This window comes from Phyllobates terribilis, unplaced genomic scaffold (assembly GCF_046119375.1).
Source record: "Phyllobates terribilis strain yellow unplaced genomic scaffold, ASM4611937v1 Scaffold_4__5_contigs__length_816908805, whole genome shotgun sequence".
Taxonomy (NCBI): Eukaryota; Metazoa; Chordata; class Amphibia; order Anura; family Dendrobatidae; genus Phyllobates; species Phyllobates terribilis.
In genome coordinates this window covers 784,119,199-784,144,579 of record NW_027362764.1, presented here as the reverse complement: position 1 = coordinate 784,144,579, position 25,381 = coordinate 784,119,199, and the positions used below count along the sequence as shown (strand labels likewise).

Below are 25,381 nucleotides of genomic sequence, written 5' to 3'. Positions count from 1 at the left end.
GGCTCCTACAGAGCTCCTGATGTCTATCTGTCCCTGTTTCTGCGTGTCCAGACCAGACTCCGTCTCTAACCCTGCCTCAGCCCCAGTTTATGTAGGGGAAGTTCTTCCCCTCCCAGGACTGGGCAGGAGGTGTGGCATGCTTAGGATTCCTGCCCAGGAGACCTCCCACCTGCTCACAGACGTAATATTGCTATTACTGTGGAAACCAGACCCCTGGGGTGCCACACTTGTCCTTGTCCTGAGTAATACTGCAGCCGCATCCCCCTCCTCCAGTCCTCAGCGATGTGCCGTTATCGTGGGATCATTATATACAAGTCCTATAATATACACAATGGTGCGGGGGAATTTATTATTCTTCTTGCGCCATTTCTTTTATGCACTTTTTTTTAGTTGCTATTGCTTTTCTGGCAATTTATATATCCCCCCACCCCCCATCTATCAGCACTAGTCTCATTTATTAATTGCAACTTTTAAAAAAGGTGCAAAATAGTCACAATTTTTGCTCCAGTTTAAAGGGGCGAGAAACAACTGTAGACGGAAGAGTTATATAAACTGATGCACCAAATTGTGCATAAATAACGGCGACTCAGCGTCCAGAATATCTGACCCGGAGCTGTCACTCATGATGAATCCCCCTATAGGGCACAGCTGGCCTGTCCTGTTATAACGCTTATAATCGCCCCGTCCCTTCTGCGCTCAGTTATGCCTCTGACAGACGCGGCTTTGACTCGGGGGAACAATCTGTTTCCTTATTTTCATTTCCTACTTCCTTCCTGGGCTGAAAACCAGCAACGAGCCGACGCTCTGCACCTGACATCATGGCGGAGCGCGGGGGGCGATGCTCCGGGGGGCCTGAACAGATCACTATTATTCCAATGTCAGACATGAAATCTGCAAATGATATCATCAGGCTTTTCACTTCCGCTTGTAACATTGACTATTTCTGGATATTACATGTTATTTATCAGCCTCTCTAATGGTCGTCCTGGGAGTGCGCGTTATTGTCTTTCTTTTATCAGCCAATTTAGGTTTGAGAGAGAATAACCATAGGACGGGTGAATACAGTCTATTGCTCCCTGCTGTCAGCCATTCAGACTGTAAGGAAAAGTGTCATCAGAAAATTACTTTTTGTTTACATCAGGTTTTAATTTTTGTCTTTTTTTTTATATATATTATAACTTTTACAAAATGTTTTATTACCCTTACTGTTTTTGCCTTTTTTTGCAGTTTTCACATTGGCCACTGGGGCTATTGCTTCCTGCCCTTTCACGAACAGTTTTCAACAGGCTCATTATCAGCAGAGGCAGGATAACAATAACTGATAACATCTCTATACACAGCTGATAACACAAGGTCCACCAATCACAATAAGTGATATCACAGCTCACCTCCTCCTCCTCCTGTTCAATGACCGATAACACCTCTATATACAGTAGATAACACAGGATCCACCATTCACAATAGGTGATGTCACAGCTCACCTCCTCCCCCTCCTGTACAATGACTGATAACAGCTCTATATACAGTAGATAACACAGGATCCACCATTCACAATAGGTGAGATCACAGCTCACCTCCTCCCCCTCCTGTACAATGACTGATAACACCTCTATATACAGTAGATAACACAGGATCCACCATTCACAATAGGTGATGTCACAGGTCACCTCCCCCTCCTCCTGTACAATGACTGATAACACCTCTATATACAGGAGATAACACAGGATCCACCATTCACAATAGATGATGTCACAGCTTACCTCCTCCCCCTCCTGTACAATGACTGATAACAGCTCTATATACAGTAGATAACACAGGATCCACCATTCACAATAGGTGATGTCACAGGTCACCTCCCCCTCCTCCTGTACAATCACTGATAATACCTCTATATACAGTGGATAACACAGGATCCACTATTCACAATAGGTGATATCACAGCTCACCTCCTCCTCCTCCTGTACAATGACTGATAACACCTCTATATACAGTAGAAAACACAGAATCCACCATTCACAATAGGTGATGTCACAGCTCACCTCCTCCCGTCACAATCACCATTAGATGTTTCAATACAGAAGACAGGGTCAGTCTTATGATGGAAATAGCCCAGTGAGTTGTTCTCCTGCTGCACAGAAATAGGTTAATGGATCTTTAATAACAGTTTTACAGGTGCGCAATATGGGTGCATCTCAGTACCCCTATCTTCGCCTGACCAAAGGTCTAACGATGGGAACTAATAATAATGTAGGGTCTTGATAATCTCAATTTTGGGTGATTAGACCCCCGGCGGGGCTAGGATTTGCACCCATGATATAGATGTAGAAATGAACTGGTCTAAGTCCTGGTAATATAGTAGCTCTGCTCTACAGCCATGATACAGCCCTGACCATGAGATGGAAGGAGACCTTGCTGCCTCTGCATCCATTAGTTGCCCCTAGGACAATCTGGAATAATAGTTGGGTATCATCATATCACCCGAGGCCAGCTCTACATACACCCAACTGTCAGCTGCACAGACTATCCCTCCCATAACCTCGCACTCTCAGACAGAGGAGTACCTGAAAGCTAACGTACAACCTGTAACATCGCCCGACACCTACCATGTACTGTTTTGCCTCTGATATGGATGAAGCAGGTCTTATGCAGCAGGGCAAGTCCCCTCTAAAATATAAAGTGCTGCGGAATATGTTGGCGCAATAGAAATAAAAATTATTATTATTATTATGTATCGTGCTGTAACAGCAGAAACTGATGTAGCAGAGAGCTGCAACCGCAATGACGGATGTAGCATAGCTGGAACAGCAGAAACTGATGTAGCAGAGAGCTGCAAAAGCAATGACGGATGTATCACAGCTGAAACAGCGGAAACTGATGTAGTTGAGCTGGAACAACAAAGGATGTAGCTTAGCTGGAACAGCAGAAACTGACATAGCAGAGAGCTGAAACAGTAATGATGGATGTAGCATAGCTTCAACAACAGGAACTGATGTAGCAGAGAGCTGTAACAGAGATGATACATATAGCATAGCTGGAACAGCAGAAACTGATGTAACTGAAATGGAACAGCAGAGATGGATGCAGCCTAGCTGGAACAGTGGAAACTGATGTAGCTGACCTGGAACAGTAACGATGGATGCAACATAGCTGAAACAGTGGAAGCTGATGTAGCTTACCTGTAACAGCAATGATGGATGTAGCATAGCTGAAAGAGCAGAAACTAATGTAGTTGAGCTGGAACATCAATGACAGATGTAGCAGAGCTGAAAAAGTGGAAACTGATCTAGACAAATGCGGGAACAGTGATGTCGAAAGTAGCATAGCTGGATCAGCAGATACTGATGTAACTGAGATGGAACGGAAATGATGGATGTAGCATAGCTGGAACAGCAGAAACTGATTCAGTTGATAATAAACAGCAATGACAGATGTAACATAGCTAAAAGAGCGGAAACTGATGCAGTTGAGCTGGAACAGCAATGATGGATGTAGCGTGGCTGGATCAGCAGATACTGATGTAACTGAGATGGAACAGTAATGATAGATGCAGAATAGCTGGAACAGAAGAAACTGATGTAGCTGATCAAAAACAGCAAAGACAGATGTAACATAGCTAGAAGAGCGGAAACTGATGTAGTTGAGCTGGAACAGCAATGATAGATGTAACATAGTTGAAAGAGAGGAAACTGATATAGAAGAGATGGAACAGTAAAGACTTGGAACAGCTGTGCTAAGCAATGGAATATGGAGTGTTGTAGCTGTAGGCTAACACCTACCTGAGCGCCCAGGTGGTATCCTGCCATCTGAGCCGATTAAAAAGACCGAGGCAGATGGCAACACCGGAGACATCTGGTTGCCGCAACTACCTGATGCACAGCAGAGTAAACAGGACAGGTGGTCACAGTTGGAACTAGGACAGGTGGATAACACATTAATAATATTTGTGTTTCCTTATGTGAATGAGGGACACCCCTAGACACGAGGGCCCGGGTACTGCAGCTTACTATGGAAACCTTATATCCAGATGGCGAAGTGATAGAATTATCACAGCTGGATTTGTCACAGAGTCCAATGCAGAACTAACACAGTGGTGAATAATGCAGAGCTGAGTTTGTAACAGAGTCCAATGCAGAACTGTATATACATATAGCAGAGATATCCAGTGAAGTATCAGAAGTAACAACTGGGTTTGTTACAAATTCCAAGGCAGAGCTGATCAATGATACAGTAGAGTTACTCATCATTGAAACAAAACTGGGTTTGTCTAAAACATTTAAGGAAAAGCTGGTCAGTAGTGTAACAGAGATACCCAGCAGTGTAGCAAAGCTAGGTTTGTCAGAGAGTTTTAGACAAAGCAGGAAGGCAGTCTACTGTAGCAGTGTGGACATCAACTACCTGAATACTCAGGCAGTGTCTCTTCACCTGAGCCAGCCAATAAAGCCTCAAAGTGGGACATCGGAGTTACGTGACGGGTTGTGACAACAATCTGAGCTGCTGAGGAACAGAGAGAGTTGGTGCCGAAACTGAGAGAGGTGAGTAACAAACAGTATTCAGTAAGCTCCTGAGCTCCCTCTAGTGGTGACTACATGTAACGTGTATTTATTTACACTGGATTTGGAGCTATATGAAAAAAATATAGGATGTTGCTGTTGATAAAAACAATTATATTCAGAATTAGATCAACTCAAAACTTTTGAACTATTTGAAAAAAAAAAAGCCAGCGATCATGGGGGGTGAACATACACCTTAGGAAAGAAAACAATGAATGTTATTGGAGCCATAAAGCATATTGTGTCCTGCTAATTACACAATGAGCCGAATGGTCCCCGCCGTACTATGGCGGATACATTACAAGGCTCAGACATGGTGAGTGCTGCCAGATCAGATAGTGCCGTGTCCATGATGAGTGATTTGGAGCAGCCAGTGCTTTGGTGGATTACACAATTACCATATCAATGTCCTGATACGTGAGGGTCTGATGCATCATCTGTCGCTGTGGACGTCCTGTGGGGACCATGAGCATCCCCTCAAGGCCTTATGTAACCTCAGACTATTGTGCAGATATAAATCTGGTCATAGGCTGCCCCCTGGTGGGGAATAAAGAGACGTGCATGTGGGTCACCAAAACTGCTTTCATCAGAACATCAAATAAGGGGCACCTCCGGCACAATGCACTGAAGCCCCACTTCATTTTCTGGTGTAAAACTGCTTGAAATGTTGCAAAATTTATGCACAACTCAAAATTGCACAAAAAGTTTCCAAATTTTGGCATTTTTATATCAGACTCATCCACCAACTTTTTAAAAAGTGTCTGATGTTTAGCCGAGAGAGCGACTAACAAATTCATCATAATTTACACCAAAAAAGGGAATGACTGGAGGAGATTTCTTGCATGAGGGGCTGAAAGAAGAGCCAAATTCATGGGGAAGCGCTCGTTTCTTGATGAATTTGCTCACAAAACATCACTTTGATGAATGAGGGCCGTAATGCATGTGCAGCCCCTCGCACACATACCCCCAGACTAAATATTCTTATCAATCTGCACCTGACCTCTTCAGACACCAGCGAGAATAACGAGACATTTATGCTACATTGTGTTTTCTCGGAGCATCTTGTGCCAGTGCGTCTATTTTCTGTATATTGTTCACCTGTCTTCCTTTCCAGATATTGTGACTTTTTTAGTAATGATGAAGACTGGAATAAATACAGATGGGCTGTGTAGAATAAGTCATATTCTTTATTTTCCCATGGTCAGGCTCCGTGTCTATACTGTAACCATATACAAATGGTTACCATATACAGTCCTCACTATGTCTAACCCTCTGAACTATATATCATCAATACCAAACTTGTCTACCATATACTGTAACCACCAAGCCTCTGTACCATATACTGTAACCACAAAGTCTGTGTACCATATACTCTAACCACCAAGTCTCTGTACCATATACTGTAACCACCAAGCCTCTGTACCATATACTGTAACCACAAAGTCTCTGTACCATATACTCTAACCACCAAGTCTCTGTACCATATACTGTAACCACCAAGTCTCTGTACCATATACTGTAACCACAAAGTCTCTGTACCATATACTCTAACCACCAAGTCTCTGTACCATATACTGTAACCACCAAGCCTCTGTACCATATACTGTAACCACCAAGCCTCTGTATCATATACTGTAACCACCAAGCCTCTGTACCATATACTGTAACCACCAAGCCTCTGTACCATATACTGTAACCACCAAGCCTCTGTATCATATACTGTAACCACCAAGCCTCTGTACCATATACTGTAACCACCAAGCCTCTGTACCATATACTGTAACCACCAAGCCTCTATACCATATACTGTAACCACCAAGCCTCTGTACCATATACTGTAACCACCAAGCCTCTGTACCATATACTGTAACCACCAAGCCTCTGTATCATATACTGTAACCACCAAGCCTCTGTACCATATACTGTAACCACCAAGTCTTTGTACCATATACTGTAACCACCAAGTCTTTGTACCATATACTGTAACCAAGTCTCTGTACCATATACTGTAACCACCAAGCCTCTGTACCATATACTGTAACCACCAAGCCTCTGTACCATATACTGTAACCACCAAGTCTTTGTACAATATACTGTAACAACCAAGTCTTTGTACCATATACGGTAACCACCAAGCCTCTGTACCATATACTGTAACCACCAAGCCTCTATACCATATACTGTAACCACCAAGCCTCTGTACCATATAGTGTAACCACCAAGCCTCTGTACCATATACTGTAACCACCAAGTCTCTGTACCATTTACTGTAACCAAGTCTTTGTGCCATATACTGTAACCACCAAGTCTCTGTACCATATACTGTAACCACCAAGCATCTGTACCTTATCCTGTAACCACAAAGCCTCTGTACCATATATTGTAACCACGAAGCCTCTGTACCTTATCCAGCAACCACAAAGCATCTGTACTGTATACTGTAACCACAAAGCCTCTATACCATATACTGTAACCACCAAGTCTCTGTACCATATACTGTAACCACCAAGCCTCTATACCATATACTGTAACCACCAAGCCTCTGTACCATATACTGTAACCACCAAGCCTCTGTACCATATACTGTAATCACCAAGCCTCTATACCATATACTGTAACCACCCAGTCTCTGTACCATATACTGTAACCACCAAGCTTCTGTACCTTATCCTGTAACCACAAAGCATCTGTACTATATACTGTAACCACCAAGCCTCTGTACCATATACTGTAACCACCAAGTCTATGTGCCATATACTGTAACCAAGTCTCTGTACCAAATACTGTAACCACCAAGCCTCTGTACCATATACTGTAACCACCAAACCTCTGTACCTTATACTGTAACCACCAAGTATCTGTACCATATACTGTAACCACCAAGCCTCTGTACCATATACTGTAACCACCAAGTCTCTGTACCATATACTGTAACCACCAAGTCTCTGTACCATATAATGTAACCACCAAGCCTCTGTACCATATACTGTAACCACCAAGTCTCTGTACCATATACTGTAACCAACAAGCCTCTGTACCATATACTGTAACCACCAAGTCTCTGTACCATATACTGTAACCACCAAGTCTCTGTACCATATACTGTAACCACCAAGCCTCTATACCATATACTGTAACCACCAAGCCTATGTACATATACTGTAACCACAAAGTCTCTGTACCATATACTGTAACCACCAAGTCTTTGTACAATATACTGTAACCACCAAGTCTTTGTACCATATACTGTAACCACCAAGTCTCTGTACCATATACTGTAACCACCAAGCCTCTATACCATACTGTAACCACCAAGTCTCTGTACCATATACTGTAACCACTAAGCCTCTGTACCTTATCCTGTAACCACAAAGCATCTGTACCATATACTGTAACCACCAAGCCTCTGTACAATATACTGTAACCACCAAGCCTCTGTACCATATACTGTAACCAAGTCTCTGTACCATATACTGTAACCACCAAGTCTCTGTACCATTTACTGTAACCACCAAGTCTCTGTGCCATATACTGTAACCACCAAGCCTCTATACCATATACTGTAACCCCCAAGCCTCTGTACACTATACTGTAACCACCAAGCCTCTGTACCATATACTGTAACCACCAAGTCTCTGTACCATATACTGTAACCACCAAGTCTCTGTACCATATACTGTAACCACCAAGCCTCTATACCATATACTGTAACCACCAAGTCTCTGTACCATATACTGTAACCACTAAGCCTCTGTACCTTATCCTGTAACCACAAAGCATCTGTACCATATACTGTAACCACCAAGCCTCTGTACCATATAGTGTAACCACCAAGCCTCTGTACCATATACTGTAACCACCAAGTCTCTGTACCATTTACTGTAACCACCAAATCTCTGTGCCATATACTGTAACCACCAAGCCTCTGTACCATATACTGAAACCACCAAGCCTCTGTACCATATACTGTAACCACCAAGCCTCTGTACCATATACTGTAATCACCAAGCCTCTATACCATATACTGTAACCACCAAGCCTCTGTACCATATACTGTAACCACCAAGTCTCTGTACCATTTACTGTAACCACCAAGTCTCTGTACCATATACTGTAACCACCAAGCCTCTGTACCATATACTGTAACCACCAAGTCTCTGTACCATTTACTGTAACCACCAAGTCTCTGTACCATATACTGTAACCACCAAGCCTCTGTACCATATACTGAAACCACCAAGCCTCTGTACCATATACTGAAACCACCAAGCCTCTATACCATATACTGTAACCACCAAGCCTCTGTATCATATACTGTAACCACCAAGCCTCTGTACCATATACTGAAACCACCAAGTCTCTGTACCATATACTGTAATCACCAAGTCTCTGTACCATATACTGTAACCACCAAGCCTCTGTACCATATACTGAAACCACCAAGCCTCTGTACCATATACTGTAACCACCAAGCCTCTATACCATATACTGTAACCACCAAGCCTCTATACCATATACTGTAACCACCAAGCCTCTGTACCATATACTGAAACCACCAAGCCTCTATACCATATACTGTAACCACCAAGCCTCTATACCATATACTGTAACCACCAAGCCTCTGTATCATATACTGTAACCACCAAGCCTCTGTACCATATACTGAAACCACCAAGTCTCTGTACCATATACTGTAATCACCAAGTCTCTGTACCATATACTGTAACCACCAAGCCTCTGTACCATATATTGAAACCACCAAGCCTCTGTACCATATACTGTAACCACCAAGCCTCTGTACCATATACTGTAACCACCAAGCCTCTGTACCATATACTGTAACCACCAAGCCTCTGTACCATATACTGTAACCAAACTTGTCTACCATATACTGTAACCACCAAGCCTCTGTACCATATACTGTAACCACCCAGTCTCTGTACCATATACTCTAACCACCAAGTCTCTGTACCATATACTGTAACCACCAAGCCTCTGTACCATATACTGTAACCACCAAGCCTCTGTATCATATACTGTAACCACCAAGCCTCTGTACCATATACTGTAACCACCAAGCCTCTGTACCATATACTGTAACCACCAAGCCTCTATACCATATACTGTAACCACCAAGCCTCTGTACCATATACTGTAACCACCAAGCCTCTGTACCATATACTGTAACCACCAAGCCTCTGTATCATATACTGTAACCACCAAGCCTCTGTACCATATACTGTAACCACCAAGTCTTTGTACCATATACTGTAACCACCAAGTCTTTGTACCATATACTGTAACCAAGTCTCTGTACCATATACTGTAACCACCAAGCCTCTGTACCATATACTGTAACCACCAAGCCTCTGTACCATATACTGTAACCACCAAGTCTTTGTACAATATACTGTAACCACCAAGTCTTTGTACCATATACTGTAACCACCAAGCCTCTGTACCATATACTGTAACCACCAAGCCTCTATACCATATACTGTAACCACCAAGCCTCTGTACCATATAGTGTAACCACCAAGCCTCTGTACCATATACTGTAACCACCAAGTCTCTGTACCATTTACTGTAACCAAGTCTTTGTGCCATATACTGTAACCACCAAGTCTCTGTACCATATACTGTAACCACAAAGCCTCTGTACCTTATCCAGCAACCACAAAGCATCTGTACTGTATACTGTAACCACAAAGCCTCTATACCATATACTGTAACCACCAAGTCTCTGTACCATATACTGTAACCACCAAGCCTCTATACCATATACTGTAACCACCAAGCCTCTGTACCATATACTGTAACCACCAAGCCTCTGTACCATATACTGTAATCACCAAGCCTCTATACCATATACTGTAACCACCCAGTCTCTGTACCATATACTGTAACCACCAAGCTTCTGTACCTTATCCTGTAACCACAAAGCATCTGTACTATATACTGTAACCACCAAGCCTCTGTACCATATACTGTAACCACCAAGTCTATGTGCCATATACTGTAACCACCAAGTCTCTGTACCAAATACTGTAACCACCAAGCCTCTGTACCATATACTGTAACCACCAAACCTCTGTACCTTATACTGTAACCACCAAGCCTCTGTACAATATACTGTAACCACCAAGTCTCTGTACCATATACTGTAACCACCAAGTATCTGTACCATATACTGTAACCACCAAGCCTCTGTACCATATACTGTAACCACCAAGTCTCTGTACCATATACTGTAACCACCAAGTCTCTGTACCATATAATGTAACCACCAAGCCTCTGTACCATATACTGTAACCACCAAGTCTCTGTACCATATACTGTAACCACCAAGTCTCTGTACCATATACTGTAACCACCAAGCCTCTGTACCATATACTGTAACCACCAAGTCTCTGTACCATATACTGTAACCAACAAGTCTCTGTACCATATACTGTAACCACCAAGCCTCTATACCATATACTGTAACCACCAAGCCTATGTACCATATACTGTAACCACAAAGTCTCTGTACCATATACTGTAACCACCAAGTCTTTGTACAATATACTGTAACCACCAAGTCTTTGTACCATATACTGTAACCACCAAGTCTCTGTACCATATACTGTAACCACCAAGCCTCTATACCATACTGTAACCACCAAGTCTCTGTACCATATACTGTAACCACTAAGCCTCTGTACCTTATCCTGTAACCACAAAGCATCTGTACCATATACTGTAACCACCAAGCCTCTGTACAATATACTGTAACCACCAAGCCTCTGTACCATATACTGTAACCACCAAGTCTCTGTACCATATACTGTAACCACCAAGTCTCTGTACCATATACTGTAACCACCAAGTCTCTGTACCATTTACTGTAACCACCAAGCCTCTATACCATATACTGTAACCCCCAAGCCTCTGTACACTATACTGTAACCACCAAGCCTCTGTACCATATACTGTAACCACCAAGTCTCTGTACCATATACTGTAACCACCAAGCCTCTATACCATATACTGTAACCACCAAGTCTCTGTACCATATACTGTAACCACTAAGCCTCTGTACCTTATCCTGTAACCACAAAGCATCTGTACCATATACTGTAACCACCAAGCCTCTGTACCATATAGTGTAACCACCAAGCCTCTGTACCATATACTGTAACCACCAAGTCTCTGTACCATTTACTGTAACCACCAAATCTCTGTGCCATATACTGTAACCACCAAGCCTCTATACCATATACTGTAACCACCAAGCATCTGTACCTTATCCTGTAACCACAAAGCCTCTGTACCATATGCTGTAACCACCAAGCCTCTGTACCTTATCCAGCAACCACAAAGCATCTGTACTGTATACTGTAACCACCAAGCCTCTATACCATATAATGTAACCACCAAGTCTCTGTACCATATACTGTAACCACCAAGCCTCTGTACCATATACTGTAACCACCAAGCCTCTGTACCTTATCCTGTAACCACAAAGCATCTGTACCATATACTGTAATCACCAAGCCACTATACCATATACTGTAACCACCCAGTCTCTGTACCATATACTGTAACCACCAAGCTTCTGTACCTTATCCTGTAACCACAAAGCATCTGTACTATATACTGTAACCACCAAGCCTCTATACCATATACTGTAACCACCAAGTCTATGTGCCATATACTGTAACCACCAAGTCTCTGTACCATATACTGTAACCACCAAACCTCTGTACCTTATACTGTAACCACCAAGCCTCTGTACAATATACTGTAACCACCAAGTCTCTGTACCATATACTGTAACCACCAAGCCTCTGTACCATATACTGTAACCACTAAGCCTCTGTACCATATACTGTAATCACCAAGCCTCTGTACCATATACTGTAACCACAAAGCATCTGCCCTGTATACTGTAACCACCAAGCCTCTATACCATATACTGTAACCACCAAGTCTCTGTACCTTATCCTGTAACCACCAAGCCTCTGTACCATATACTGTAACCACCAAGCCTCTATACCATATACTGTAACCACCAAGTCTCTGTACCATATACTGTAACAACCAAGACTCTGTACCATATACTGTAACCACCAAGCCTTTGTACCATATACTGTAACCACCAAGCCTCAGTACCATATACTGTAACCAAGCCTCTGTATCATATACTGTGACCACCAAGACTCTGTACCATATACTGTAATCACCAAGTCTCTGTACCATATACTGCAACCACCAAGCCTCTGTACCATATACTGTAACCACCAAGCCTCTATACCATACTGTAACCACCAAGTCTCTGTACCATATACTGTGACCACCAAGCCTCTGTACAATATACTGTAACCACCAAGCCTCTATACCATACTGTACCACCAAGTCTCTGTACCATATACTGTGACCACCAAGCCTCTGTACCATATACTGTAACCACCAAGCCTTTATACCATATACTGTAACCACCAAGTCTCTGTACCATATACTGTAACCACCAAGTCTCTGTACCATATACTGTAACCACCAAGACTCTGTACCATATACTGTAACCACCAAACCTTTGTACCATATACTGTAACCACCAAGCCTCAGTACCATATACTGTAACCACCAAGCCTCTGTATCATATACTGTGACCACCAAGACTCTGTACCATATACTGTAATCACCAAGTCTCTGTACCATATACTGCAACCACCAAGCCTCTGTACCATATACTGTAACCACCAAGCCTCTATACCATACTGAAACCACCAAGTCTCTGTACCATATACTGTGACCACCAAGCCTCTGTACCATATACTGTAACCACCAAGTCTCTGTACCATATACTATAACCACCAAGCCTCTGTACCATATACTGTAACCACCAAGCCTCTTTGCCATATACTGTAACCACCAAGTCTCTGTACCATATACTGTAACCACCAAGCCTCTGTACCATATACTGTAACCACCAAGCCTCTGTACCATATACTGTAACCACCAAGCCTCTGTACCATATACTGTAACCACCAAGCCTTTTTGCCATATACTGTAACCACCAAGTCTCTGTACCATATACTGTAACCACCAAGCCTCTGTACCATATACTGTAACCACCAAGTCTCTGTACCATATACTGTAACCACCAAGCCTCTGTACCATATACTGTAACCACCAAGCCTCTGTGCCATATACTGTAACCACCAAGACTCTGTACCATATACTGTAATCACCAAGTCTCTGTACCATATACTGCAACCACCAAGCCTCTGTACCATATACTGTAACCACCAAGCCTCTATACCATACTGAAACCACCAAGTCTCTGTACCATATACTGTGACCACCAAGCCTCTGTACCATATACTGTAACCACCAAGCCTATATACCATATACTGTAACCACCAAGTCTCTGTACCATATACTATAACCACCAAGCCTCTGTACCATATACTGTAACCACCAAGCCTCTTTGCCATATACTGTAACCACCAAGTCTCTGTACCATATACTGTAACCACCAAGCCTCTGTACCATATACTGTAACCACCAAGCCTCTGTACCATATACTGTAACCACCAAGCCTCTGTACCATATACTGTAACCACCAAGCCTTTTTGCCATATACTGTAACCACCAAGTCTCTGTACCATATACTGTAACCACCAAGCCTCTGTACCATATACTGTAACCACCAAGTCTCTGTACCATATACTGTAACCACCAAGCCTCTGTACCATATACTGTAACCACCAAGCCTCTGTGCCATATACTGTAACCACCAAGTCTCTGTACCATATACTGTAACCACCAAGCCTCTGTACAATATACTGTAACCACCAAGCCTCTGTACCATATACTGTTACCACCTAGTCTCTGTACCATATACTGTAACCACCAAGCCTCTGTACCATATACTGTAACCACCAAGTCTCTGTACCATATACTGTAACCACCAAGTCTCTGTACCATATACTGTAACTACCAAGCCTCTGTACCATATACTGCAACCATCAAGTCTCTGTGCCATATACTGTAACCACCAAGTCTCTGTACCCTATACTGTAACCACCAAGCCTCTGTACCATATACTGTAACCACCAAGCCTCTGTGCCATATACTGTAACCACCAAGCCTCTGTACCATATACTGTAACCACCAAGCCTCTGTGCCATATACTGTAACCACCAAGCCTCTGTACCATATACTGAAACCACCCAGCCTCCATACCATATACTGTAACCACCAAGCCTCTGTACCATATACTGTAACCATTTATCCTCTGTACCATATACTGTAACCATTTATCCTCTGTACCATATACTGTAACCACCAAGCCTCTGTGCCATATACTGTAACCACCAAGCCTCTGTACCATATACTGTAACCACCAAGCCTCTGTGCCATATACTGTAACCACCAAGCCTCTATACCATATACTGTAACCACCAAGCCTCTGTACCATATACTGTAACCACCAAGCCTCTGTGCCATATACTGTAACCACCAAGCCTCTGTACCATATAGTGTAACCATTTATCCTCTGTACCATATACTGTAACCATTTATCCTCTGTACCATATACTGTAACCACCAAGCCTCTGTGCCATATACTATAACCACCAAGCCTCTGGGCCATATACTGTAACCACCAAGCCTCTGTACCATATACTGTAACCACAAAGCCTCTGTGCCATATACTGTAACCACCAAGCCTCTGTGCCATATACTATAACCACCAAGCCTCTGTGCCATATCCTGTAACCACCAAGTCTCTGTACCATATACTGTAACCATTTATCCTCTGTACCATATAATGTAACCACCAAGCCTCTGTGCCATATACTATAACCACCAAGCCTCTGTGCCATATACTGTAACCACCAAGCCTCTGTACCATATACTGTAACCACCAAGTCTCTGTACCATATACTGTAACCACCAAGCCTCTGTACCATATACTGTAACCTCCAAGCCTCTGTACCATATACTGTAACCACCAAGTCTTTGTACAATATACTGTAACCACCAAGTCTCTGTACCATATACTGTAACCACCAAGCCTCTGTACCATATACTGTAACCACCAAGTCTCTGTACCATATACTGTAACCACCAAGCCTCTGTACCATATACTGTAACCTCCAAGCCTCTGTACCATATACTGTAACCACCAAGTCTCTGTGCCATGTACTGTAACCACCAAGTCTCTGTACCATATACTGTAATCACCAAGCCTCTGTACCATATACTGTAACCACCAAGCCTCTGTACCAAATACTGTAACCACCAAGCCTCTGTACCATATACTGTAATCACCAAGCCTCTGTACCATATCCTGTAACCACCAAGTCTCTGTACCATATACTGTAACCACCAAGTCTCTGTACCATATACTGTAACCATTTATCCTCTGTACCATATACTGTAACCATTTATCCTCTGTACCATATAATGTAACCACCAAGCCTCTGTGCCATATACTATAACCACCAAGTCTCTGTGCCATATACTGTAACCACCAAGCCTCTGTGCCATATACTGTAACCACCAAGCCTCTGTGCCATATACTATAACCACCAAGCCTCTGTGCCATATACTGTAACCACCAAGCCTCTGTGCCATATACTATAACCACCAAGCCTCTGTGCCATATACTGTAACCAAGTCTCTGTACCATATACTGTAACCATTTATTCTCTGTACCATATAATGTAACCACCAAGCCTCTGTGCCATATACTATAACCACCAAGCCTCTGTGCCATATACTGTAACCACCAAGCCTCTGTACCATATACTGTAACCACCAAGTCTCTGTACCATATACTGTAACCACCAAGTCTCTGTACCATATACTGTAACCACCAAGCCTCTGTACCATATACTGTAACCACCAAGTCTCTGTACCATTTACTGTAACCACCAAGTCTCTGTACCATATACTGTAACCACCAAGCCTCTGTACCATATATTGTAACCACCAAGCCTCTGTACCATATACTGTAACCACCAAGCCTCTGTACCATATACTGTGACCACCAAGCCTCTATACCATATACTGTAACCACCAAGCCTCCGTACCATATACTGTAACTGTAGCACCCTGAGGACTCGGCTGCTACAGGGGTATTACACCTCAAGCCAGAGGTGTGGTATTCCACTCCCGGGTAAGGATGGAGTGTGGAACTGAGCTAGTAGGCTGCATGCACTACATACATCCCATTTCCGGGGGACAGAACTACGGTACTCCCACCAGTATATGTGCAGGTACAACTGCGTCTATCCCTGGCTGGAGTGGGAGGGGGGTGGAACATCCCAGTAGTGTAGGGGCAGATAGGGGGAGTAGTCTGGGTAAAGATAGGAGCTCATTGGGTGCTGGTCACCTGAGCTCACACATAGAGGGAGTATATAAGGTGGGCACCATCTTAGAAGAGAGTCAGAGTTTAGCCTGAGAAGCAGAGCAGAGGAGCTCAGCCAGGAGGGCTGACAGGGAGCTGTGGCTCCGGCTGGGCCCAGCTCCAGAGCAGAGCCTGCAGAGAGAGAGAGAGAGGAGTGAGAAGGACCCAGAGAGGAAACAAGAAGGAACCCCAAGATCCCAGAATAAGGACAGAAGGGTGAAGGGTTGGCGGACAAGGGTACCGGATCCCAAGCTGGCGGAGGCCCAAAACGAACCTTAGCCAGGAACCGGAGGTCGTGGTCAGGATCTGCCACGACCCTCACCAAATCCACTAGAAAGGCACACCGAGTATAGGGTCAGGGAGCCCAGAGGAGGCTTGACCACCAAGAGACCCGAGGGAGCCGGCCAAAAGTGGATCCCTGGTGGGAACGGCCAGAGGAAGGGAGAGTCAGAAAGGAGCTCAGGACCACGCTCCGGAATTGCCTGGGGGTTGGCCGAGTCCAGGACCTGGTGGACGCAGCACGGCTCGGGTGGTCACTCAAGGCCAGAGTGACCAAAAGAACACCAGTAAGTAAAAACCCTGAACTGCATCTCCTGACTCTGAATCTTCTTTCTGCATCATCACAACCCCCATCATCTACACCTGCTGCCCTGAGGCCATACCCCTCCCGTTGGGGGTTATACCATCACTGCTGCACATATACCACCGGCCTCAGTGGACTGCTCTGCAGCGGCGGCTTCAAAGCCGCACTCAACGGGTGGCGTAGTCGACAATCAAGTTAAACATCTACTGCCATAGACTGCCACTTAGTTTGACACCCTGGGCACGGACCGGGTCACCGCCACAAGGACTACTACCCCCATCGAGATCCGGCTCCGGGTATCCCCTACAGCACTGGCCCAGGGGGCGCGTCATAACCACCAAGACTCTGTACCATATACTGTAATCACCAAGCCTCTGTACCATATACTGTAACCACCAAGCCTCTGTGCCATATACTGTAACCACCAAGCCTCTGTACCATATACTGTAATCACCAAGCCTCTGTGCCATATACTGTAACCACCAAGCCTCTGTACCATATACTGTAACCGCCAAGACTCTGTACCATATACTGCAACCACCAAGCCTCCGTACCATATACTGTAACCACCAAGGCTCTGTGCCATATACTGTAACCACCAAGCCTCTGTGCCATATACTGTAACCACCAAGCCTCTGTACCATATACTGTAATCACCCAGCCTCCGTACCATATACTGTAACCACCAAGCCTCTGTACCATATACTGTAACCACCAAGCCTCTGTACCATATACTGTAACCACCAAGCCTCTGTACCATATACTGCAACCACCCAGCCTCCGTACCATATACTGTAACCACCAAGGCTCTGTACCATATACTGTAACCATTTATCCTCTGTACCATATACTGTAACCATTTTTCCTCTGTACCATATACTGTAACCACCAAGCCTCTGTGCCATATACTATAACCACCAAGCCTCTGTGCCATATACTGTAACCACCAAGCCTCTGTACCATATACTGTAACCACCAAGCCTCTGTGCCATATACTGTAACCACCAAGCCTCTGTGCCATATACTGTAACCACCAAGCCTCTGTACCATATACTGTAACCACCAAGCCTCTGTGCCATATACTGTAACCACCAAGCCTCTGTGCCATATACTATAACCACCAAGCCTCTGTACCATATACTCTAACCACCAAGTCTCTGTACCATATACTGTAACCACCAAGCCTCTGTACCATATACTGTAACCATTTATCCTCTCTACCATATACTGTAACCATTTATCCTCTGTACCATATAATGTAACCACCAAGCCTCTGTACCATATAATGTAACCACCAAGCCTCTGTGCCATATACTGTAACCACCAAGCCTCTGTACCATATACTGTAACCACCAAGCCTCTGTGCCATATACTATAACCACCAAGCCTCTGTACCATATACTGTAACCACCAAGCCTCTGTACCATATACTGTAACCATTTATCCTCTCTACCATATACTGTAACCATTTATCCTCTGTACCATATAATGTAACCACCAAGCCTCTGTACCATATACTGTAACCACCAAGCCTCTGTGCCATATACTGTAACCACCAAGCCTCTGTGCCATATACTATAACCACCAAGCCTCTGTACCATATACTGTAACCACCAAGTCTCTGTACCATATACTGTAACCACCAAGCCTCTGTACCATATACTGTAACCACCAAGTCTCTGTACCATATATTGTAACCACCAAGCCTCTGTACCATATCCTGTAACCACCAAGTCTCTGTACCATATACTGTAACCATTTATCCTCTGTACCATATACTGTAACCATTTATCCTCTGTACCATATAATGTAACCACCAAGCCTCTGTGCCATATACTATAACCACCAAGTCTCTGTGCCATATACTGTAACCACCAAGCCTCTGTGCCATATACTGTAACCACCAAGCCTCTGTGCCATATACTGTAACCACCAAGCCTCTGTGCCATATACTATAACCACCAAGCCTCTGTGCCATATACTGTAACCACCAAGTCTCTGTACCATATACTGTAACCATTTATCCTCTGTACCATATACTGTAACCATTTATCCTCTGTACCATATAATGTAACCACCAAGCCTCTGTGCCATATACTATAACCACCAAGCCTCTGTGCCATATACTGTAACCACCAAGCCTCTATACCATATACTGTAACCACCAAGCCTCTGTACCATATACTGTAACCACCAAGCCTCTGTACCATATACTGTAACCACCAAGTCTCTGTACCATATACTGTAACCACCAAACCTCTGTACCATATACTGTAACCACCAAGCCTCTGTACCATATACTGTAACCACCAAGCCTCTGTACCATATACTGTAACCACCAAGCCTCTGTGCCATATACTGTAACCACCAAGCCTCTGTACCATATACTGTAACCACCAAGTCTCTGTACCATATACTGTAACCACCAAGCCTCTATACCATATACTGTAACCACCAAGCCTCTGTACCATATACTGTAACCACCAAGCCTCTATACCATATAGTGTAACCACCAAGTCTCTGTACCATATACTGTAACCACCAAGCCTCTGTACCATATAGTGTAACCACCAAGTCTCTGTACCATATACTGTAACCATTTATCCTCTGTACCATATACTGTAAACATTTATCCTCTGTGCCATATACTATAACCACCAAGCCTCTGTACCATATACTGTAACCACCCAGTCTTTGTACCATATACTGTAACCACCAAGCCTCTGTACCATATACTGTAACCACCAAGCCTCTGTGCCATATACTGTAACCACCAAGCCTCTGTACCATATACTGTAACCACCCAGTCTTTGTACCATATACTGTAACCACCAAGCCTCTGTACCATATACTGTAACCACCAAGACTCTGTACCATATACTGTAACCACCCAGTCTCTGTACCATATACTGTAACCACCAAGTCTCTGTACCATATACTGTAACCACCAAGTCTGTGTACCATTTACTGTAACCACCAAGCCTCTGTACCATTTACTGTAACCACCAAGCCTCTGTACCATATACTGTAACCACCAAGACTCTGTACCATATACTGTAACCACCCAGTCTCTGTACCATATACTGTAACCACCAAGTCTCTGTACCATATACTGTAACCACCAAGCCTCTGTACCATATACTGTAACCACCAAGCCTCTGTACCATATAATGTAACCACCAAGCCTCTGTACCATATACTGTAACCACCACGTCTCTGTACCATATACTGTAACCATTTATCCTCTGTACCATATACTGTAACCACCAAGCCTCTGTGCCATATACTGTAACCACCACGTCTCTGTACCATATACTGTAACCATTTATCCTCTGTACCATATACTGTAACCACTAAGCCTCTGTGCCATATACTGTAACCATTTATCCTCTGTACCATATACTGTAACCACTAAGCCTCTGTACCATATACTGTAACCATTTATCCTCTGTACCATATACTGTAACCACCAAGCCTCTGTACCATATACTGTAACCACCAAGTCTCTGTATCATATACTGTAACCACCAAGTCTCTGTACCATATACTGTAACCACCAAGCCTCTATACCATATACTGTAACCACCAAGCCTCTGTACCATATACTGTAACCACCAAGCCTCTGTACCATATACTGTAACCACCAAGCCTCTGTGCCATATACTGTAACCACCAAGTCTCTGTACCATATACTGTAACCACCAAGCCTCTGTACCATATACTGTAACCACCAAGTCTCTGTACCATATACTGTAACCACCATGCCTCTGTACCATATACTGTAACCACCAAGTCTCTGTACCATATACTGTAACCACCAAGCCTCTGTACCATATACTGTAACCACCAAGTCTCTGTACCATATACTGTAACCTCCATGCCTCTGTACCATATACTGTAACCACCAAGTCTCTGTACCATATACTGTAACCACCAAGTCTCTGTACCATATACTGTAACCACCAAGTCTCTGTACCATATACTGAAACCACCAAGCTTCTGTACCTTATACTGTCACCAAGTCTCTGTACCATATACTGTAACCACCAAGTCTCTGTACCATATACTGTAACCACCAAGTCTCTGTACCATATACTGTAACCACCAAGTTTCTGTACCATATAATGTAACCACCCAGTCTCTGTACCATATACTGTAACCACCAAGCCTCTGTACCATATACTGTAACCACCAAGTCTCTGTACCATATACTGTAACCTCCATGCCTCTGTACCATATACTGTAACCACCAAGTCTCTGTACCATATACTGTAACCACCAAGTCTCTGTACCATATACTGTAACCACCAAGCCTCTGTACCATATACTGTAACCACCAAGTCTCTGTACCATCTTAGATTTAGACTTGAGTCACGGTGACGGTGGTAGAAAGTTTTGCTTCAGTTTACTTGTATCATCTATTTTTAGTTTTTCCAGTAAATTCATCCTAACAACTGCTTCCTCCCACCAAAACATGAACATCGTGAACCAGAGACCGACTCTGTTATTACCACCGTACACCGCGAGACCTGTCGATTATGGGGAGTGGGTCAAGGAGAAGCCACCAAGGACCTGCCTCTTAGACTGGTCTTAGTCGTACAAGGTTGGGGCAGCTTTCAGGTTCCCTTTTTAGATTCCCATGATCGCCCCCAGGGGAGCAAAATAAAGAAGGCTTGGTAAACTAGCAACTTTTTCTGTCTCGGTATCAACTGTGGCACAGGAGGGGGCTGGTTTAGCCATTAAAATTAGCTCAACAACCAGCCCTCTGCAAGAATGTCACCAACACATAGTGGGAAGAGAAAAGCCTCTTTTTTTAAACACATCTAGAGACATTTTATTCTCCAGCTGGACAATGTCTTATAATGATAAAGCTGTAAATACTTGCAGCCACCACTAGGAGGAGCTCACTGAAGACACAGTAGTAAGATCAACGGGAGTCATATGCAGCAAGCTCCTAAGCTCCCCCTAGTGATGTATCCCTGAATCGTCAGTCCTAAGTCTATGGGGGCTGCAATTAAATGTAGTCATTATAGTCATTAAAACAACTACCGGGAAAGTAAATCTCTGAATAAAAGTGAGTGCTTTCCTCTTATTACAGAAACATTGTGATAAGCGATCAGTACAGACCGGTCACCAGAGTGTCTGTGTCTCCAGTAATTATTATTTCTGATGAAATGGAGATAAATGTGACACAATGAGACCATTCAGCAATATCTCTGCTGCACCAATATAATGGAAACCTAACACCAGCGTGATGGGAATCCCCCCCCCCCTTTATGTCATGTGATCACCGGGTAATTATGTCTCATTATCATCATTATTTATAAAACCGTCCACAGACGTCTGCTGATCCGGATTTCTGCATAAGTTCTTGGAAGGACTTAAATCTATGTACATAAAAGACACATTCTTAAAGGGGCAGTACATTTGAAGATGAAAAAAAATAATTACTATATAGGAAATGACGGGACCAGCGTTTCACCTTTACCAGTGTCTTATACAGAAGAAATGCATCTTCTTCATGTTTCGTTCATTGGCAAATGCCGCTAAAGCACATATACACACATTAACACTTTCTGTGTGTGAATGCGGCCTAAGGAAGTCACTCATTGCTGAGAAAAAAACAAAAATAATATTACTGAAAGGCAATAAATCCGAAGACCTGAAGATTTGTGGATCCATTGTAAATGATACTTTGTAACAAACTCCTGAAAGTAATAATAATAATAATAATAATATTAATAATAATAAAGGTTATAACCTAAGGCAGGTTAAATGTCTCATTTGCACTGAATTGATATGAACACCAAAGAAAGAAAAAAATGTGCTGGGAAGCTGTTCAATGTAAATAATATAAATCCTTATTAATTACAATAAAAACAAGGAAAAAAAAAAAAGTAGGAAGGATACAAAGATTGAGGCAACTTCTCCCCTTTTTATCTGTTTTCAGGTGTGATTTCCATATTGCCCACACCTGTTACTTGCCACAGGTGAGTGTGAACGAGCATCACATGCTTCAAACAAAGTTGTTTACCAACTATTTTGTCCGGCCCATTTTTGGGATATTGTGTGAAATTGTGTCCAATTTGCCTGTTTGTTTGTTTTTTTGTGTTGTTACAAAACTGTATTATTTATTATTATTATTAAAGTATAAAAATAAATAAACGATACTTTGTAAGAAAGTTCCGAAAGTAAGAGATACTTTGTTTCTTTCTCTTTCTTTCTGCGAGAAAATGCCAAATTCCTCCACCCCCCCATTTAATGAGTCCAGTGCCAAGGTAACCAAGCTACACAGGAGGCGTTTAATAGAGCCGGGCTGGGTCAGCGCCTGTGATTGGGAGTCTGTGTCAATAGAGGAGGATGTGGAGGGGTCATTACCTCCTGCTAAGCCTCCTGGTGCTGGGCACACACTGCACATACATGTCAGACACCCAGCATGGCACAGGCTGACAGCAGGATCCTGCCGCTGGCCACCAGAGGGGAGTGGATCACCCTGGAGCAGACACTGAAAGGGATCGACAAAGGGGATCTGGGAGCCTCTGAAACCGACCCAGTGGGTGACAACAATGCTAAATCTTCATTATATCAAATATTTCTAGCTGTAAACATTACTCCTCTTTATGTCATTTAATTTTTAATTCAATGTGTGAGCGATACCACTTATAAAAGGTATTAGGAGGGGGGGGGGGTGTGTTAATATTCATAATTGCAATTTCCTGGCATAACATTAACATTTAATAATTTAGTTACTGTATATGCCATACTGTAATATATTAATTAAAGGGGATGTCCAAGATTACAAAAACATGGCTGCTTTCGTTAAGAAACAGCGCCACCTTTGACCGTTGGTTGTGTATGGAATTGCAACTCAGCTTCTAGGAACTAATGCAATACCGCACACCCGTTTCTGTAATAATATTGCCAAGGCCAAATATCGCTAAGCAAAGGTTGAATAAAACCATGATGTGGTCAAAAAATGCCGCTATACAGCGCTAAGTAATACTGCTATAGAGTACATAAATACATCTGCATAGTATGCAAATCATATTGCCATACAGTGCCACATTCCTCCATGCAATGTCTCACTAATAATACCATAATGTAGTACAATAATGCTGCCAAACTGTGCCAAGTAATACCAGTATACAGTGCACAAAAAATACTGCTGTATAGTGTTTAAATTATATTGCCATACAGTGCCCAAATACTACAAAACATTGCCTGAGTACAATAAAGTGCTCAAATAATGCAGCCATGAAGTGCTCAATAATATTAGCACAAATAACAGTGATAGATATTTCCCAAATAATGATGCCATCCACTTTTCAATAATGTGCTCATATTATACAGCCATATAGAGCCCAATAATTCTGCCTCGTCCATACGGCATCCATTTAACCCCACTGTACAGTTCCTGCACAACACCACCATAAAGTGCCAAAAATATACAGCTGTACGGTTTTAATACTACTGCTATACAGTCTGTTAATATGACATTACTCTGCCATAGTATTCTATCATAAAGCCACCATTAAGTGACAGTGACATACCACCGCCATACAACGCCTGATTAATACCCCCATATAAAGTCTATGAAAGTCTCCTAAGTTGTACAGCAGCTTCTCCTCCCCGCATCGCTCATGCCTCCAGGCGGCTCATGGTGAGGTCCTGTATCCCCAGCAAACATTCCTGGAAGCCGACTATTATTCTCTGGAGAGGAGATGACTGAGATAAATACAATGAAACAAAAACCGACTGAGTCACTGTAACCGGACCTGACACCCAAAGTATTTGTGTGTGGCCCCCAGCCAGCGGCGTGCACATCCCGGTGCTGCAACACGGCGAGTT

At 43.2% G+C, this 25,381-nt stretch overlaps 1 pseudogene; it reads left to right on the top strand.

Annotated features, from left to right (window-relative positions):
- The first annotated feature begins 23,961 nt into the window (after positions 1-23,961).
- LOC141266071 (uncharacterized) overlaps positions 23,962-25,381 on the top strand; it is a 77,189-nt pseudogene continuing 75,769 nt past the window's right edge.